The sequence below is a fragment of the Lasioglossum baleicum genome, chromosome 11 (genome assembly GCF_051020765.1).
Source record: "Lasioglossum baleicum chromosome 11, iyLasBale1, whole genome shotgun sequence".
NCBI lineage: Eukaryota > Metazoa > Arthropoda > Insecta > Hymenoptera > Halictidae > Lasioglossum > Lasioglossum baleicum.
Window position 1 is genome coordinate 11,052,198 of NC_134939.1, and position 18,880 is coordinate 11,071,077.

Sequence of the window (18,880 nt, forward strand, 5' to 3'; positions counted from 1 at the left end):
GTATTACCGTTGAGAATTGCAAACGATCATTCTACCGAGAATGTATTAGACATGTACAAAAAGATAAAATTATACAGTAATAAAATGACGAACGCAGTTTCATGGAAGATTTTCGAATATTTATGATTTGTCGGTGTGCGTGAAATAAATATCCAAATGATGACGTAGATACAGGTTCCAAGTCGAGGATCGCAGCAAAAGCGTCCTCTCCAGTCGCTCGTTACGCGACATCGTTCGTCGACGATAATGAACGACGACACGGCTCTGCAATGATAGAAAAAGCAATATCGCGAAAGGATCGGGTTCAGTCAACCGGTGCGCAAAAAAAGCCCGCGATTCCCTGACCGAATCGATCCGGGTCACCGCGTTTGATCGATTAATTCCGTCGGATTTACTTGCGCCTCGTTTCTCCGCTCGAACGCATAGTTTCTTTATCTCTCGCGGTAGTTAAAGTTGACGGACCGAACTACGAGCATCCGGATTACGGAGAGCGCGTGATTTCTCGTCGACAATGTGCACAAACATATTGCCGAATTTCGTAGAGAGGTTACGTATTTTTGGCACGTTATCTGCAGAAGTTATCGATTTGTGAATCACATTTATGACACGCTAATGGACATGTTTATTCCGTCGCGTGTTCCATTAGTTCCTGCGATCTTCACTGTTCCGAGCGTCGAGTGGTATCCTATTCGCTTCGATTTGCAACCTGGTTGTTTATGGTTTCGTCATTTTTTCTATATTTCTCTTACAAGGGAAGGACCCCAAGTGTCCGACTTCGATTTTGATAATTTTTTATGAGACGATGTAGCTACTCAATACTTTTAAAGATATAAACAATTAAACTTTCATACCTTGTTGATATCAAAGTTCCATTAGCCGTGTAAGCAGGTTGCGTGAAAGTTCAATTGTTTATATCTTTAAAACAATTGAGTAACCTAATAACCTAATATTTTGCAGACATCATTAGGGATCCATATACCATTGTCTCACGACAGATTATCAAAATCGAAGTCGGATACTTGGGGTCCTTCCCTTGCTAGGGTCGAATTAATTGGCTTTCGGTAACTGGAATGTTAAGAAAATGAGGATAAAATCGAGAACATTTTTTCCACCAGTTAGAGCGCGATAATCAGAGAGGAAGAGAGAGACGGGAGTTTCGGGAAAAAGGCTGACACAATTTCCCCATCCTGTGAATCGCGGCTCGCGTTAAAAGCAAATTAGTTTATCGCTCTTAACGAGAACATTTCACGGATTTTCATTAGGCTAATGTACCGTTCCTCTTTCCGTCGGGAACAACATTTTCGTTTTCAGAGAGCGAAACGTTGCCCGGGCGATGTACACACTCACAGACATATACATGCGCCCGAAACGGATAGAGACGTATTTTTTCGGCGTTCGCAGCGGGCTGTTGTTCCTGGAAACGCAATAATCGTAAAGCAAACGTTCCCTTTTAATTGTATTGTACGAGGAAATGCCGAGCGGGGTATATTACTTGTAACAATTTTTATTACAGACCCCGGGGAATGTGTGGGTATCTTAATATGTTCATTTACCTATTTTTTGATCTATTTGTTACAAGAGTCGTGGAATTTTATAAACGCCATGTTGTGCAACCCAGAGGCTCATTTGAAATAGCTTGTTGGTTTTAATTTTGCCCCCTGTAATTATTATTTCCGTTCTGCGCTTTGAGTTACATAAAATTACCCCATTCCATGTTATTATTTTTTGAACAATAAAATAAATCGCAATTGTCCCATTATATTATAAATTAACAGTTTTATTAATCAATTATACGAGCTGCGGCCGGAAGGGTTGGCATAGCCGTCCGGGGGATGATTCTACATACCATCACCCCCATTCGCCTACACTCTGTACACTCATCATCATTTTCTACAAATGATTGTAATTTAAATCTAAGCTCTGAAATCGTTTTGTAACAATGTTTAATTGAGTTCAGTTCAGTCATGTACACTCACAATCAGTAAAATAAGTCTCCGTACACCTTTTTATTAACACCTTTTTAAATTTTTATTAAGGGCCCAAATAAAAAAGATTTCAAAAGTGCCTTTTTTATTTTTGCATGCAACCTCGTAAATTGTAATTTTTAGAAAATATTTTTTGCACATCATTCAGTAAACCAATGCTTCCAATTGCTTACAAAACATCAGGTCACATTTGGTATAATTATAAAAAAGTTATTCTGTTTTAAAGGATGTACGGAGACTTATTTTACCGAGTGTATAGAATTGTTGAGGAAGTGACTTCGTTGTGTGTATAAAAATTTAATTTCCCGATTGGATTAAGCGGTAAGTGGTTCGCCGAGAATTGTGTCGGATATCGCGTCGATTTCCGTCGATCCCCGCTATCACAATTGCTATCAAAGTGGCGGATCGATCGTTATCTGCTTGAGCATGAAGCAAATGGAGGAAAAAGTTTTTACGGTTGGAAGGAAAACCTATAAAGTGTTAAGCACGCCGTCAGCGGAAGGGAATAATAGCTTGGTAATCGTGGATCGCTTGGACATGCAAGGTCGGTCCTATAGCGAGCGAAACATTTCTTATCGAGCGGATTTATGCATTTCTGGCAACTGCGCTGAACGATCATTGCCAAATGGGAATTAAATTCCTGATCACGTGGGCAGACCTATTTTTGAAATGTTAACCACCACATTTTTGTTCCTCTCATTTGGACGTCATCGACTGCAGACAAAAATAAAACAAGACATACACTAATCAAAAGTATAGAAATAATCATTTATTTCACCCTCAGGGCTATGAAATGGACTTGGTTTATATACAACATTCTGAGTATTATATTACTTCATTACTACATGACTATAAATTATTATAATACGATTTCAACTATGTAAAATCCATTCATTTTTACTCACATACCCATGATTCTAGTTCATATGCAATATAAAAATAACAAAAATGCATTTATTCAGATTTGTAGCGATTTCATTAATTGTAAATTAACAAACGAGGAACCTTCAGGAACAAATACTGCTTTGTCCCATACACAATGGAGAATAATTTCTGGAATGCTATTCCACAATACAGATATGATTAATCGGTTTCTTCACCGCAATTTGTGAAGTAATAGTTTCCCCAGTCTTATCAACGAACCTCATGCTTCCGATGATAAGCACCATTAGAAACGGTCGATACGGATTCTAAATGCCTAATCTCCGGCTTTTGCCGCGAACGAAAACTTTTGAACTATCGACTGACTCATACCGATCGATGAAATCAAAGTATACGATCATTTTACTCGTTTCGAGCACCGTATCTATCTCTGCAAACAGTTCATCGGATGAAAATGGATCGTTCGCACGCAACAACTTGTGTTTCGCGGTAATTACCGGCGCATAAGTTAGTCAACCCCATATTCAATCACATTTATGAAATTTCTTGCTTGAAACATCTGAACGACGATTCCGAGGTGTTGTAGTCCTCCATTTTTTTTATGCGAATTAATTCTGCCGAGTATTTATTCAAGTATGTACATGTTGTCATAAAAATTATTATAAAGAAATGTACATCAGTCCAGGGCTCGGTACTTTCATTGTTCAACGCGTGCATATTGCGAAAGAAACTTTTGTAATTTGTAACTCGCGTAATTCGCAGATTGTAGAACTGCATACGACATTTTTTCCGCTGTCTATCAATGTACGGTAACGCGAAGAGATACGAAGAAACCGTACAGCAAACTCACTCGGAACAGACACAACTGTATCTGCGTGCGAAGCTTTTCAATGCCTTTTTGCACACATCCTCCGGCAGTGCCAGATTAGGCATATTACGATAGAGATAGGTGAACGGTAGGCGTATCAGAGTGATTTGCATAATAACGCAGCAACTGCTTCGGGCGCGAGTCCGCAAACTATAGTCGTTACGACTTGATCAAATGATAAGCTGAGTACTATCAAAATTTAGCGGTCTGATGGTTAATGGATGCGTCGATTCCGAATGATTCTCAGACACGAAGTACGATGACAATCTGTGGCCGTCCCCATTTATTGCGATTTTTTCACAAGAACTATTTTTTTAACGAAAAATAAGAATTCTGAGCATCTTGTATATCTTACGCCAAAAATTAACTATCTAAATAATTGTTACTGGTTGTCGAAGACCCAACAATGCCAACTGAGGGTTAAGAAAATTTTTATATTCGTTTCACCATTCACTTTAAAATGATATCCTAGCTTTTAATTCTATTGTTTTTCCAATACGGAATTAGCTGTATTAAGTGCAACGCATTTAACGCCCTCGCATTACTGTATTCGGAGATCGAAAAATATTTCATTTAAATTTTATGGATATATTCTCCGATGAACGTGTAGAGGCATCGATATGTTCGTATTTGACTGTGCTGCATTAAAATGGCGAGTACAATTTATATTCGGTATTATTTGATCGCATAAAGCTATGGATATTAAATATTGAATGTATTTGCAGCGAATTTATTTGAAAATTTGAAACCTTAATTGATTATGTATTTATTTTTAAGTTTGAACAACGATTGAACATTTAATTTTAGAACAGAAATGATGAAGCTAAAAATATACGTTCAGTTAGATTAAAAGTAAAATTTAACTCTCCGTTTTGGAGCATCAAGTCGAACACGTTGCGAAGAGATTAAATGTATTTTGTTAAAATATTAGTCGCAAAGTTAAGCAAAGTTCCTGGATGCAATAAATTATGAGACAGTATTTCTTAAACCTTAGAAATTAAATTTTTTCATTCAAGATGAAAATCTTTTGGAAATTCTGTAAGTGCGACGAATTTGATTTGTGTCGAAGTATGTCGGAGGGTGAAAGGGATAATACCATTGGAAGAGATTGTCGCTGACGAACCGGCCGTGAAAAAGGAATTTCGACTGTTCCAGTGTTCCAGTCTTCCGCATTGCACCCGTTTGATTACGTCACTGTTTCGCCCTTGCCAACCAGGGGGGGGGGCGCACTCGGTTTTCCTTTTAAGCTGGGTTTCCAACCCCGCGGCACCGGCAACAGTTGCGCCGCACGCCAAGGAAACCTTAATTATACGGAACAGAACTTTTCCGTGGCGGTGAATGCGAAACAAATTTGCGCCCGAATTTAATGGAAACGAAGAAAAGGCTCCGCTTCATAACTCGACGTATCATACCCTTGGATCGCAAAAGGCTCAGAACCGCGGAAACGTTGCTATTCGTTTTAAACGCTGAAAATCTGACTACGTTTGACATCGCTTGAATCGATTACGGTTAGAACTTGAAGTCGCAGAAAATTTTTTATCCAAGAATCCATCGGGACGCGAAGAAGACAATCTCATTACTACATTAAACAGCTCGCTGCGTTGTACAAAATCGATAATGCTATAAATGCATAAAATCCGCAGTCTATTCGCAACGAGTCGCGTGACTAATTATAGAATTTAAAAAAAAAGAAGATCACAAAAGAACAATATTTGTCCGACGGTTAAAAATCCTACGGGCGCGTAGCACCTCCGCGTTATGCGAAGGTTAAAGAAAAGTTCTGACCAAGGTCACGATCATAGTGCTACTTACCCTACTTCCATTTCTAATTTGGGATGTGCCCTGTATATAGATAGTATCTCTGAATCCCCGTAGTACGTTTCGAAAATAATAAAATTAGAAACCGCGGAAGAGCCAACTCGCAAATAAATCTCGGTTGCCAAAATTAAACGGCGTATCAAAGGCGGCGTATCATAACAACAATAACGAGCACGGACTTGAGAAACTCATCGTCGTTCGTTCGTCCGTGCGAACATTTTCTCTCGCGTTTCACAAATGTCACCGATGCACAAAGATCGACGGGGCCGATTGCGAGTTAACATGGTTGACAATTCGAAGCTATCCATCTTCGGAGAGTTGAAACGCGACGGTGGTAATCTCCGATCGTTCGCATGCTCTCGCAATCATGCTCGCTCGCTTCTCTTCGGGAACGACAAAGGTGACGGTCGTCCACGCGGGGACGCTACTAATTATACAATAGCGCTTCAACTCGATGGCATTCGCCTCGTTTGCTCCTTTTATCTGGGCAAGACGACAAAAAGAATCTCGCGAAAGAGCGAGGGAACAATGCCGAGGAAAACGGTCTCCATAGCCGGTGCTACAGCACAATGTCTCTCCCTCTCTGAGTAATTGAGTTAGACTCTCTTTAAATTTTCAATAAAATGTTCGCTAACACTAGCGCTGACACAGGATTTTTATGGTAACGTGAAGAAGTATACTAAACAATAATGTTCAATAAAAATACACACACGATCTCGTCTCAAAGGCGGATAAACCGTCCTTCAAAGTGCCAAGACCTTATTATTAGCAATTTTATCGATTAAGCATGGTTCACATGTTAAAGCTCCCACCAGCAGGACCTTCAGGTCGGGTTCGTTTTTCGACGAAAAGCGACGACGTTACGAAAATTTAGGACAGCTAAGAGGGTGCTCTGGAGATCGTCGATCGGTTTTTGTGGAACGAGGTCGAGATTCGCGATTAGGATTCCCATCGCGGATCCGGGGATCTGCCCGGATGATTATAACGTCCGCTAATGAATAATACATCCGTGAAAACACGTTCGCATCAGTGAAAAATACAACTGAGGACGCCACAACGAGAAGGATGCGACTCCAGACATGAAATATTCGCCAAAAATAAAAATAGAAATGTCGTGTAGAAATATATATTTCCAATTGTCATTTTACTGCACTCTACAGTGTCCTCAATTCGAGATGTTACTTCCTGTAACAAATCAGACTCGATAATAAAACTGGAGAAAAGTAATGGAATTGGGGCGATTGGAGAAAACAAGAATCAAAAGACAAGAGAGGGATGATGAGAAAGAAGAAGATCAGACATGGTGACAGAAGAGAACGCAATTTGGATCAAGTGGGATGACGGGAGAGAAAGAGTGGAGAAGTGAAACGAGGGTGGAATGTAAAAGAAAGAGGTGACAGAAAAGAAGATTACTATTTTCCCAATGAAATCTTCAGCAAAATTCATATCTTCATCTAACAAATAATTCTCTCATTTTACTGTATCTCACAGTAAGTCTGCAAACGTAAATTACATCAAAATTATTATGCGTCCGAAGCGACGTTGTCGTAACAATTCTAAAGTCTCTCAGTTAAGAGATTAAACAGCAGTATCCTGGAATGATTTTCGAAGACAATTTGCATAGAGTTCTGGTAAATGTCAAAAGGAGTCGTCGTTCGTTGTTCGACGGAACTCTCGTTCTCCGCTTAGTGACTTCAAGCAGTTAACAGACTTACCAGAAACACGGCGATCCGAACAAAATGAACTTGTATCTAGATCCCGGAGAACGTTTCGCACCTGCACCCACGGGTGCAATTGCGCAGCGCTGCAATCCGACGGAATTCCGTGCCTAATAAGAAATAGCGAGTGGGCGGGGCGTACGCCGAATGCACTCGCCGCGTGCGAATTTCGTCGGAATTCTCTGCGTGTGTGTACGTTCGTGTGCGCGGGTACGTGGAAACGCAATAGACGATCCAGGGAAAATCGATAATTGAGAAGATTCGCTCGTGCGACACGCGAATCGGACTCGCCGGCAAACAATGGGGATCGATTGCTCTTGAAAAACACACGTCGCGCCGAAGGTCTTGGGTAATGGAGCGATCTTTGCGGAACATGGCTTCGTTAGAGGTCTCTGTCTCTCCACCCTGAAGATTACCCATTCAACGAGAACCCTCTTCTTAATCGCTTTCCGAAACTCCTCCATTTTTAACGAACCGAAAAGTTCGCGGACGTGCATCTCGTTCCGCGAGCCTTCCGGGCGCACGAAAGTTTGCGAAAGCGTGCATCACTTATAATTAGCGAGCGATGCGGAGTTTTCTGATGAGAAAGAGTACTTTGCGCTTGGTTATTTATACGAGACGGACGTTCAATGATGACGTCTTTGCTTTGTTTTTACTGTGACGCACCTATGCTGACGCACAGAATTATGCCAGCGTTAAATTTTCGTATTTGACATTTATTTACATAAAACGGCTACAAAAGATCGTACATCAGGTTTTTAAAAATTGTTGCAGAGGGGAGAGTCTAATATTAAAAATCTATGTTAATTTCAGTCGCGAAAAATGTTTGAACATACCTGGAAAACAGAAAGTGTGCAGAATAGATCCTTTGTACAAGTTTGTACCACTTCCAATAATCCTCGAGCCTGTCCCGAGATAATTAATTCAAGGTCCCTTCTTAATCGGTTTTCGAAGCTCTTCCATTGTTAACGAACCGAAAATTTCGCGGACGCGCTAAGCATCTTGTTCCACGGCAGGCGGAGAGTTCGCGAAAGTGAGCATTACTTATAATTAGCGAGCGACGAGGAGCTTCAAGAAGAAAAGTGGCGCGTGGTAGTGGTGGAATATCTACTTTGAATGTAGTTGTTTATTTATACACATTTATGCGACCGCATCCCGAGGCGATTCTTTAGGGAGAAATAAAAAATTTAAAACGAGAATCTCTCAGCCGAGGCTTAGTTTTCGAGGAAATTGAGTTTCAAAGTCGGGCACATGTAAAAGTCTTTTGATCAATTATAATTTTTATTGCCCAATTAACGATGCAATCGCTGATCAGTTCATCATCTAAGATAAAGTCGTCATATCCGGCTTGCGGTTCGATATAATCAGATTCTGGTCAGTTGCATTCGATTTGCGGTTAGCAGCTTCCGGTTTAAACTGATAATGGCCTCTTATTAGAACCGATACGAATTGATTCGAGCCGATAAAAGCAACACACCCAAATCGCTTCTGATATTTGGTTTTGATAATAAACGTTCGCCGTGTTTTAACAGCAGAAATCGGAAACACTAGTTTGCGGTTCGGATATCCGGATCAGAACAGAAATCGCTGATCGCAGAACGGATGCACGCAATTGCGAACCGGATGTAATAACATTATCCTATCAGTTGGGTGATCCCATCAAATTTCGCGCCATTTCCCAATCCGCGAACTGCTTCCCTTTAATACCACTCCGATATTACACTTCATCCCTCGTAACACATTTCAATACTGGCATTTTTATTAAAAACAATATAATAATTTGATCTTGTTATGTACTGCGTTCTTAATTTTCATTTATCCACCAATTTTCGTTACAAATTCATCAAATCCACTTATAATTATCCAAAGTATGTTGGAACGAGTAGATTAAGTAGATTTCGAGAATAAGTCAAGGTGACCCGCCCCCGGGGTTAACCAAACGGGCAACAATAATTGGCTGGAAGGCGGTAGCAATTGCAAGTGTGCAAGTGCAACGAGCCGGGTACGGTCGGAAACGGAGGCAAGTACAAGGTGAAATATTCAATGCAAATTACAGTCGCCGTAGGAACTGATGTCGAAAGTCAATCTGTTGATCAGCACTTGACCTTTCTGCTCTTTCTCTCTCTCTCTCTCTATCCCTTAAACGCTTTCATCTTGGGAATGATCTTGATTATGACCGATCCGCTCACTTCTTCAACAGACTATGTCCGCGTCTATGTCTGTGTACCTCTTCTTGTTATGGGAGATTGGAACCCGTTCGAACGGGGGGGAACAATGAAACTCATTCGGAAGAATGAAAGTTCACTTACGTGGCACGATGTAACGGTGACACAGCACCGCAGGTATATTTACCTTATCTACACTCTATTTCTGACATGACGCAACGATATTCGCGCGTTGACCTTTCGCGGTTTCGCAGTAGCGGTATTATCGAACGTCGACTTCTTGCGCTTAAACTTCGGCGTTTCCCTTTCTCTCCTCGCCATAATTTTACTTCAATTTCTTTGTTGCGTTCTGCGATTTTAGACTAAAGGCGTTGGTACTGTTTTCTATTTTTGCAGACTTTTGAAACGGCCTTTTGTGTGTCGAAAGTTACAAGTAAACTATTTGTATGCAATATAAAAATTGTCTGTATTATAGAAAATTTTTATGCAAACAAAATGTCGACTGTATTGAATATGAATGGAATTTTTATTTTAATTTTAATTTGTACATGTTGAAGTGGCTGTTAGGAGGTTAAAAGTTGCAACTCGTGTTTGCAATCGATGCACCCCGGTATCGATTCTCACCCTTGCGGGATCGTTGGCTTTCCCTGGGAAAGTCGACCAGGGAAAGTGTCCCGGATTCGAATATTGTATTCTTTCTCCGCTGCAACCTCGATATATGCAGGTATGCGGACCACTTGATGACGTTGGTTGTCGAAGGACAGCACGCCTGATAGTGGGAGTCTTCCGCATCTGCAACACCCCCGCTGCCGTTAAGATCCCAAAATGTTTGGCTTGCAAAAATAACGCAATTTCTCTTGCAACAATATTATAATTTCCGGTGTTTTAAAAATTCTTAAATTTTAAATTTTTAACGATCTAATAATTTCCATAATTTCTACCCGCGGTACTTTTAGAATTCTAAAAACTTTTAGATTCCTAGAAGAATTATCTTTCACAAGAACTTCTACAGTTTTTAAAGTTTCTTTAGATTACGAAATGTTCCATCCTTTTTACTTGGATGTTACAATAATATCTAATCTGTATTATCATCTGATATCTAATCTACACTATTTCTAGACTGTATTTATTTCTAGTCATCTACACTATCTCTGATAAATTTTTTATTCAAAGCGTAAACATAAATCGTATTGGAAGAAATCGTGACTGTAGCATTCATTTTTTGAGATCAAGAAAATATTTTTTTTACTCACCTGTCTCACATAAATTTCATTATTTTTAATCGAAGCAAAAATCTTTGTTTGGACGCCTGGGAACGTCTACTTTGCAGAGAATAGCCCAACATAAATTTGATCGTACGGATTCTAAAGATAGTGAAGGGATCATTATACGAAAGTTCCTTGACGCCTAGTGTGAAGCCAGCTTTACTCGTTCACCCTGCCATCTGGTCCTCCTCTCCACCTACGTTAGACGTACCAGATAGTCGAACAGTGAGTCATAAACGACGGAAGAGACGATCATTCTTTCCAGGCTTCATGTGCATAGTAACGCGAAGAGACGCATCATCCACTCTTCGCGGTTCGATTCAGTGGTTTCCACGTTTTATGTACTCGATATCCTTCGCGTGTTTCATGGCTTCTATCGCGGCCGGCTTTATCCTCCATGAAAAGCTTCTCTTTGCTTAATGAAAACTTCTGCCGCGTTTTTACGGCGATACTTTCAATCTTTGATCTCGTTCCCGGTACGACGTTTATGAAAAGAGTTTCATTAAGAAATTAATTATCAACGTTATTAAAAATAGTAACTGCCGGAGACTGTCTTCGCGGTTCCATGAAACGTTGCTTCATTAAACGTACATTAATGAAGATGAGAAAATGTAGTATGCATGTTGCAGGCCAATAATGGTGAACAAAAATGGTAAAATGGGAATGTCCCCAAATAAGTTGGCCGAACAGTTTGTTAATTGTTTCATTGAGCGTGTCATGAATTATAATAATGAAGACGAGAAATAATGGCCAATTTTGTTCGAATTAATCACGAAGTCTAATGATGGTGAACAAAACTGGTAAATGTAAAAATACAGACAATAAATAATGGTAAATGTTATTGAAATTAATGGAGCCAAGAAGAAGTGCTATTTATTTCGAAGACTGGCGATGGAAAAATAGTGAATGGTAACATGGCAAATATCTAAAAAATTAGTGACGGTGGCGAAAAATGTTGTACAGTATTTTCAATAGATATATGATTGATTAGAATTGCCTTGTTCTGTGATATTTCACGTGCGAGTTCATGTCGCGTGTTTAAAGATGGATTTCATCCGCTCGCGATGCTCGCGGAAGAGTTGTCCTTGACAGTGGTTCTTGAACATGATTTAGAGCAGGCTCGTTCCTCGTATTTTAGGGTTCAGGGTCGTTGCTCCGCAAGCATCTGTTCCAACGAGGGACACCCGAAAAATGTCTTGACGATTTCGTACAGTATTGCGTCTTGTCACGAGAAGTCGCGAGGCTCACTTCTCATTCTTGTCACGACGAAACCGAATTTCTATCTAGCAAACGCGCGATGTATGCATTATATATTGGTCGTTAGACCGTACATTCGAGTGGAAGAAATTTCATCGATGTCCACCGTTCCGGAAGCGATTTCAGAACTTAAACGGTGGATGCCCACGTGGTCACGAAAATTGAATTTCCATATGCGCGCGCTTTATCCACGGACAAATTGCTCCACCGCCACGGAGGAGTGCGGCGGAAAATTGTGTCAATTCGTTTCACGTCTGAATGTATGGATAAAACGCAATTCTTTCGCGAAGGATGCATTTTAAAATGATTTTTGTCCCACTGGTGCGGATTTTCATTGCGAGGGCTTCTGTGCGAAATGGCCTCTGTAAATCCTTTCAAAGAGGATTTAACGATTGCGTTCTATCAAACATACAATTTTATATTGCGAGTGCCATCTTGGGTACGTATAAATTATTTTGGGAATGAAACTGATTCTGGAAATTATTTTCTAAATTGATTTAGTAATTGTACTTTATCAGTTATACAGGATGTCTCAGCTGAAGGAGGCCACCTAAATATCACGTTTATTTTGAACGGCACAAAAAATATTTATGGCATAATTTAAATGGTATCGAAGGATGAATATCATAGTAGAACAATTTTTTTTGTCTGGTTCAAATGTAATCCCAATATTATATCATCCTACAATTTTATCACATTTTTTGGTACTCAAGGTCACCTGAAGGTAATGACTTGATCAAATTCAAAAAAGCATATTCAAATGTATTTTTTCAGCCCTTACAAGATGGAATAAAAAATAAAGATGACCTTGAGAAAACTATGAAAATATAACCAGACAGAAAAATTGCTCCTTCGATACCATTTAAATTATGCCATAAATATTTTTGGTGCCTTTAAAAATAAAGGAGATATTTAGGTGGTCTCCTTCAGCTGGGACACTCTGTATACAAATAAAGTGGATCTTCTAAATTATTTTTAGAGTAAATCTAGTTATTGTATTGCACGAATCCGAATGTTTAAGTGAACTTCAAATAAAAAATGAGATTTCGAGTATCTTTATTGAACAACGAAGAAAGTTCCGTTCTAGATAACAAAGCGTGTTCCGAATAATGTCAGACTACACCCTCAATTCCAAGTGCTCAAAGTTTTCTTAACACAGTCACACGCTGAACTTCCATAACTTCTGTAATTTATTCTACAGTTTGATGCCTATTTGTCTGGATTATAGCCAACAATGCTTTACCACCGTCAAGTGGAATATCCAGAGAACGAAAGCAAACAATCCGCCGGCGACAATTTCCGTCAACAACGTACTGCGATGCTAACTTATATCAAACATTGTGTCACGTATACGTCAAATTCATAAAATTTAAATCAATTCACTTCCGATAATTCATATACAGTGCGTCACGCGTTTGGACGCGCACTTCGAAGGCAACGATTAAGTGTGAAGAATTGTTTTACGACTGACGTTTGTTTAACGGTGTTTAACTATCCGGGGATTTCAAAGTTAAATTTCGAGCATGCCAGTCGTAGATATTCGCCAGCTTCCAGTGCGAATCAGAGAATGTCAATTGGATGCTAACTTTGACCTAATTGTGGTCTCAAAATGATCGATTTTCTATATTTCTGGGGATCATTTCATTTTATGTTCGATTATACTGGACATTTTATTTTCGATTATACTGGATATTTTATTTTATGTGTTCAACTAGAATATGTTATGCCCTAATTTTAGTATAGTAAATGTTGATTTAAATTATGTTGGGCTAATAAGTTTTACCCAGAATGTTTCTAAAAAATTCACGTTTCGCGGCTTAATTCGACAAATTACTTTCACATCTGCAACGATATTGAAATTTCACGAGTTACTCGATCGTACAAAACTAATAAAAACTTTTGCTGAGGAATAAATACATAGTTAGCTAATGTCGGTTATTTTTCCGCTGGTCGAAGTACATGGGTATTCTGTGTTAGTGGAAACGAGCGTGACTCGTTTCTGTCCGTCATAATTCATTTACGTGACGCAAAGCCTACAAGTAACACACCGGGCAGAAGTGTTCGCAAGCCAATAATTTCGTGGACGAGCGTAGAAGCAAAGAGGATTGCAAAAAGGTCGACAAAGCTCGATTAGAGGGTGGAGCAGGCTATACAACCGCGAAGAAATAAGCGTCTTTGGCCGTTGACGTAACGTGGAATCGATTGCGTCTGTCTCCATTCACCGAAACAGAATAATAAATTGCGATTTCGTCGATTATTTTCATATCACTGGTACACGCTTCCTTATCAAATCTGAGGTCGACGTGCTCGCGATATTCTAGCGCAGACGATTGAAAAACTGCGATTCCTTGGACGGAGCTGTGCCTCGTTATTTTTAAATGCAATCTATTTTCTGCCACCGCCAGATCCATCGATCGGAATCGTCGAGTGCGACGATGTTCGATGAATAAATTGGAAACAGTAGGAGCGTTAAGAGGAAAAGGAGCGGATGAAGTAGTTACACGGTCGAGGACGGTGAATAATAAGTTTAATAAAATAAGGGATGAAAATACGGCGGTGAGAAGCCAGCGGGGCGGAAGAGATGGATGGAGGCTATATTTAAACTTTTATATTTTCTCACATCTCGGGATATTTTTTACTATTTTCTGCGATAACCAAACATAAATTCTAAAGAATGAAATTTCCTGGAATTTTTTTATCAGACGGTTCTAATGATATTAAATACAATGTTGTAGGCAAGCACAGGCTGGATCTTTCGAGATGTTTAACGAAGCCGGCTTTCATAATGACCGATACGTGTAATTGTAGTTGCGCAACAAACAACGATTGTTACGCAGTCGATGATTGTTCGGTAACGAGGGACAGCCTCGTCGGTCGCCCATGAAAAAATGCAAAAATTGAACGCACGTTGTTCGCGTTGCGCTTCCTGCCTTTATCTAGCAGCCGCCAGCTGGCAATTTATTGAAACACGTCGCAAGATCGACCATAGCGAAGATCTTTTACTCGCGATCCCTCGATCTCGCTTCATTTCTGGTCCAAGTTAATCTGTTTCAAATCGCTATGATGTAATTCGGGTCCTCACTCTCGTGTGCTGTTAAATAGAAATTAAATTGATCAAAATATAATAAATTATCGAACTAGATGAGTAATTGGAGAAATAATTCAACGAACGATCGACACGCAGATTTCATTACTGACATATTTCTCTTTTCTTTGCAGGTTTGTACGCCCATTTACCATCTCGGAAATATTAATTTTGCCGGAGCTGCGACGACAGGGAAAAAGTGAGTTTAGTAAAACGTTTACGGTAAAATTGCGGCTTTGATTAAACTTTATGCAACATTCGATGGTAAAGCAAACCTTCACTATCCAATCATTTTAAAACTTTTCATGTTCAAAGGAACGCGTCTACTATTTTATACTTTATGCATTGAACGGTGCTTTTAAGCAGAGTATTGAACGATGTTTCATGAAGTTTATTGCCTTGATTGTGAGTTACAGTTTTGTCTGATTTATCCAATCTCTATTTAAATAAAAAGACGCCTGGATACAAACAAAATCTAAAGACAAGTGCAAATTCTTTGAGATCGTTAATATTCAGACGCAATTATTTAGACAGAGACGAAATCGTGAATAAAATAAATTAAACCGACGACTGGTAAACAAATTATTATTCAACGCAGTTGTCGGATTGTTCTCGGTGCGACAGGAGTTAGACAGCTATCAGCCTGTGCCGGTTTGAATCGAACCGAAACCGAGCAAAGCCAAACACGGTTGGATCTCATCGAATCAAGGTAAACCGAACGTGTTCTCGCACACCGAGACGAATTAAAAATGAAGTAGATTGGAAATGCGCGTGTTTGCACTGGTCCAAGGCAATGCGTTCCTGGAATTCGATTGTCTGCAACTTGATCGAGGGAGTCATCGTTTGCGCGATAGTATTGATATGATCGATACTCGATCGACGAGCACGATGTTCGTTTGCTATTTGCATTGCAAATCACGACGCGCAATGGCGCAGCTCAGAAATCGGAGCGAACTTGATCTCCACGTGATTGCATTGGTCATCCGATTTCTATGCGAAGAAAGTTTGTTGAACATTCTGTCACGTCTCAAGACATGGCTCGGAGAAAATATTAGGAATACGTGGAGATGTTAATAATTATTATTCTGGAATGACGCACTGGTTAAATATTTAGAATCAGGTTCGCATTTGAAGTCCAATAAAAATGTCTGATCGAACATTTTCCAGTCTCATGAACGATCTAATAAATTTATTTTATACATTCGAATAATATTAACAGGTAAAACAGCTCTAAATGTGTAACATTACAATTAAGACAATGAATAAATTGAAGATTAACCAGCCTTGTGAAAATCAAGTTCGGTGCTGCGGACGAAAATTACAAAATTGAAATCGATCTTCCAAACAAACCGTGTTGACTAATTAGCAGAGCGAGTAAGTGGATTGTTGGAAAGCACGCGGCGTCCGGGATTCAGTAGACAATAAAGAAACGGAGAGTGAAACCAACGATTCGGTAAACTTAGCTCTTGGCGCGGCGCGGCTCAAAACTTTCTCGTCGCCGATTCTCTCGTTTCGACCATGAATTCGTTCCACCACGGTTCGCGAACAGTCTCTCTCCGGTTCGCATTGTTCGCGCACAGCAGAAGCTTGCACGCGAATCCTGTCGGAAATGTCGATCGCGGCCGACGCGACGCTTTAAATGTCGCAATCCGGAAAGCGTAACAGTAACCAAACGTTACGCGTCCTCGCCCCTTTAAGCTCATGAAACTGTAAATGGATGTAATTTCAGTTAAGAATCGCGGTCCTTTGTCCAATACCGTTTTCCCTGATCGTTAGTTCAACCGCTGGAAAACGATAACTGTTCATTTCTTCTTAAATTGCGCGCACAATTTTCGTGATTTGTGCGAAACGATTCTTGAACATCGCGATTTCCTTCTTTCGAGCGAAGGAAATACTCCGAATGGTTCTGGTTTTGGAACAATTGTGTATTAGATTTTCTGTAAATTCTTAGGACATAATTAATTTTGTGTTCTTTTATTTTTAACGTTTTTTAAAGTTCACAAATTTCTATCGCTTCGCAGCTCATTTGAAATTTTTATGCTGTTGCACCATTCTCAGCCACGAAGAGCTTTGAAGTACCGAACGAGGAGATCACTCTGTCCCTCTTTCACAGCCTGTCAAGCGTGAAAATAACCGAGATCGCTCCGCCATCTAAACGGTCTCCGCAGTTTAAGGGCTTGAGGTCGCTCGAAAAATGAGTAATTTATGAGATGTTTAAAATTTCTCAAGGCTCATGGGTTTCTCAGAGTCCTCTTTTACAGTCTTAGCCCTGTATCCTCTAACAAGAGGAAGATTCAGAAGCTTGTTCGACTCGCATTCATCAAATACTTACCTCATCTTTACACACTATATCAAACCTTTAATCCAATTAAGATTTTTATTACCGAAACACTGACAAACCAATGTTAAAAAATTGTGGCTCAATTTAATTCTCACAATATAATCATCCCAATTTCTTGAAATTAAACATTTTTACGTACCATGATGACATTAACAAACTGAAAATCAATACAATAAATGAATTGAAAAGTTAGTGTCAAGTCTAGCGAATTAAAAAACGAGGAAAGTAAAATAATGTTATTGTGTTCTCCATTCATTTGTATGGATTTTTATCGCTGTACACTGTCGCATCGATCTTCCCAATCTTGTCGACCTTCGCAGTCTACATCGTATATCGCATTTTGAAAAATGACTGACCAAAGCAGTTGATCATTCGCCGCTGTCACTTAGTTCATGAATGACGAGGCTTCGCGTTGTCTTATCGTGCACACTCTAAAAATCGTTCTGCCGACGGTCGCGATAAATCTCGCTGGTTCTACAAAGAAATTGGCAGAAGCCAACAGCGGCCTGTGCTATTTTTGTGTCCTTTACGCCGAGTAGAGCGCACGCTGCCATTGTTTACGAGCGCGCACAATGGATGTGGCACACACCGTCGTCGTCGTCGCGAATCCTCGAGATGCACAGGTGCATTTCGCCGGGTACTGCGTCTCGCGTGTTTCCGATCGACATGCATTGTGCAGATTCGCTCTGCGAACGCACACACACGTGCTCTCTGCGCGGTGTGTAGCAACCGCGATTACTATTTGCTGAGGACAGCGGAAGACGCATCCGCGATGCCAATGTTTATGTCACCTGACGTTCTACTTGTGCGTGTCTCGGAAATAAGATGCTGCTACCATTTTTTTAACTCGTCAATGGTCGACTATTCTTCCAAAAATCTTTTAAAAATTACGAATTTACTTTTCCGGGCACAGCTTCTCTCAAAAGATTTCCCATTATACTGAAAAGAAAAAGAAAAATATATACTGGAATAGAGACGACAGTTTAATATTAACTGAACGAAATCGTTTGACCAGGAAATTAACTTTAACGTTATTAATAGACTGCAGATCTTTATACCAAATAAGAAATGTCTACGTCGATTCCAAGACACAGAGGTTACATCAAAATTTCTTTCTTGTTTTAATTATTTTATTGAACTAAAACTAATACGTTGATGTTCTTTTGAATTTTTTAAATATGTCCACTGCTTTAAATTGTACGTACCAATTTTTGTTATAAACGTATAAAATCCGCAATCTAGTTATTAATTTCCTCGGGCAAAAAGAGTTTCAATTACTCATTTCATAGCTGCGGAGCGCTTTAATATTAAATACGCGAATACTTTGTATAATATTTTATCAGATTAAATATTGCTCGAAAGAACTGTACATTAAAGCAGTAATTATTTCTACGCAGTCGCCACGTTCATCGAGTAATTGCGAAATTAATGGAAAAGGAATTCTTTAGTATTGCACTCCGCGAAAATAAAGGCCACCTTCTTGCGAATGTTAATTT

The 18,880-nt window shown here is 39.7% G+C and overlaps 1 protein-coding gene across 7 annotated transcripts in view; it reads left to right on the forward strand.

The window, feature by feature from the left end:
* Krt95d (phosphofurin acidic cluster sorting protein KrT95D) overlaps positions 1 to 18,880 on the forward strand; it is a 58,499-nt gene that overhangs the window by 10,930 nt on the left and 28,689 nt on the right. Inside the window, exon 1 of one of the 7 annotated variants that reach the window (XM_076433450.1) lies at positions 15,185 to 15,242. The exons of the other annotated variants lie outside the window; for them this stretch is intronic. The gene's annotated coding sequence lies outside the window, so the exon portion shown is untranslated. Of the gene's footprint in view, positions 1 to 15,184; positions 15,243 to 18,880 lie in introns of those variants that run through there. 7 annotated transcript variants of the gene reach the window in all.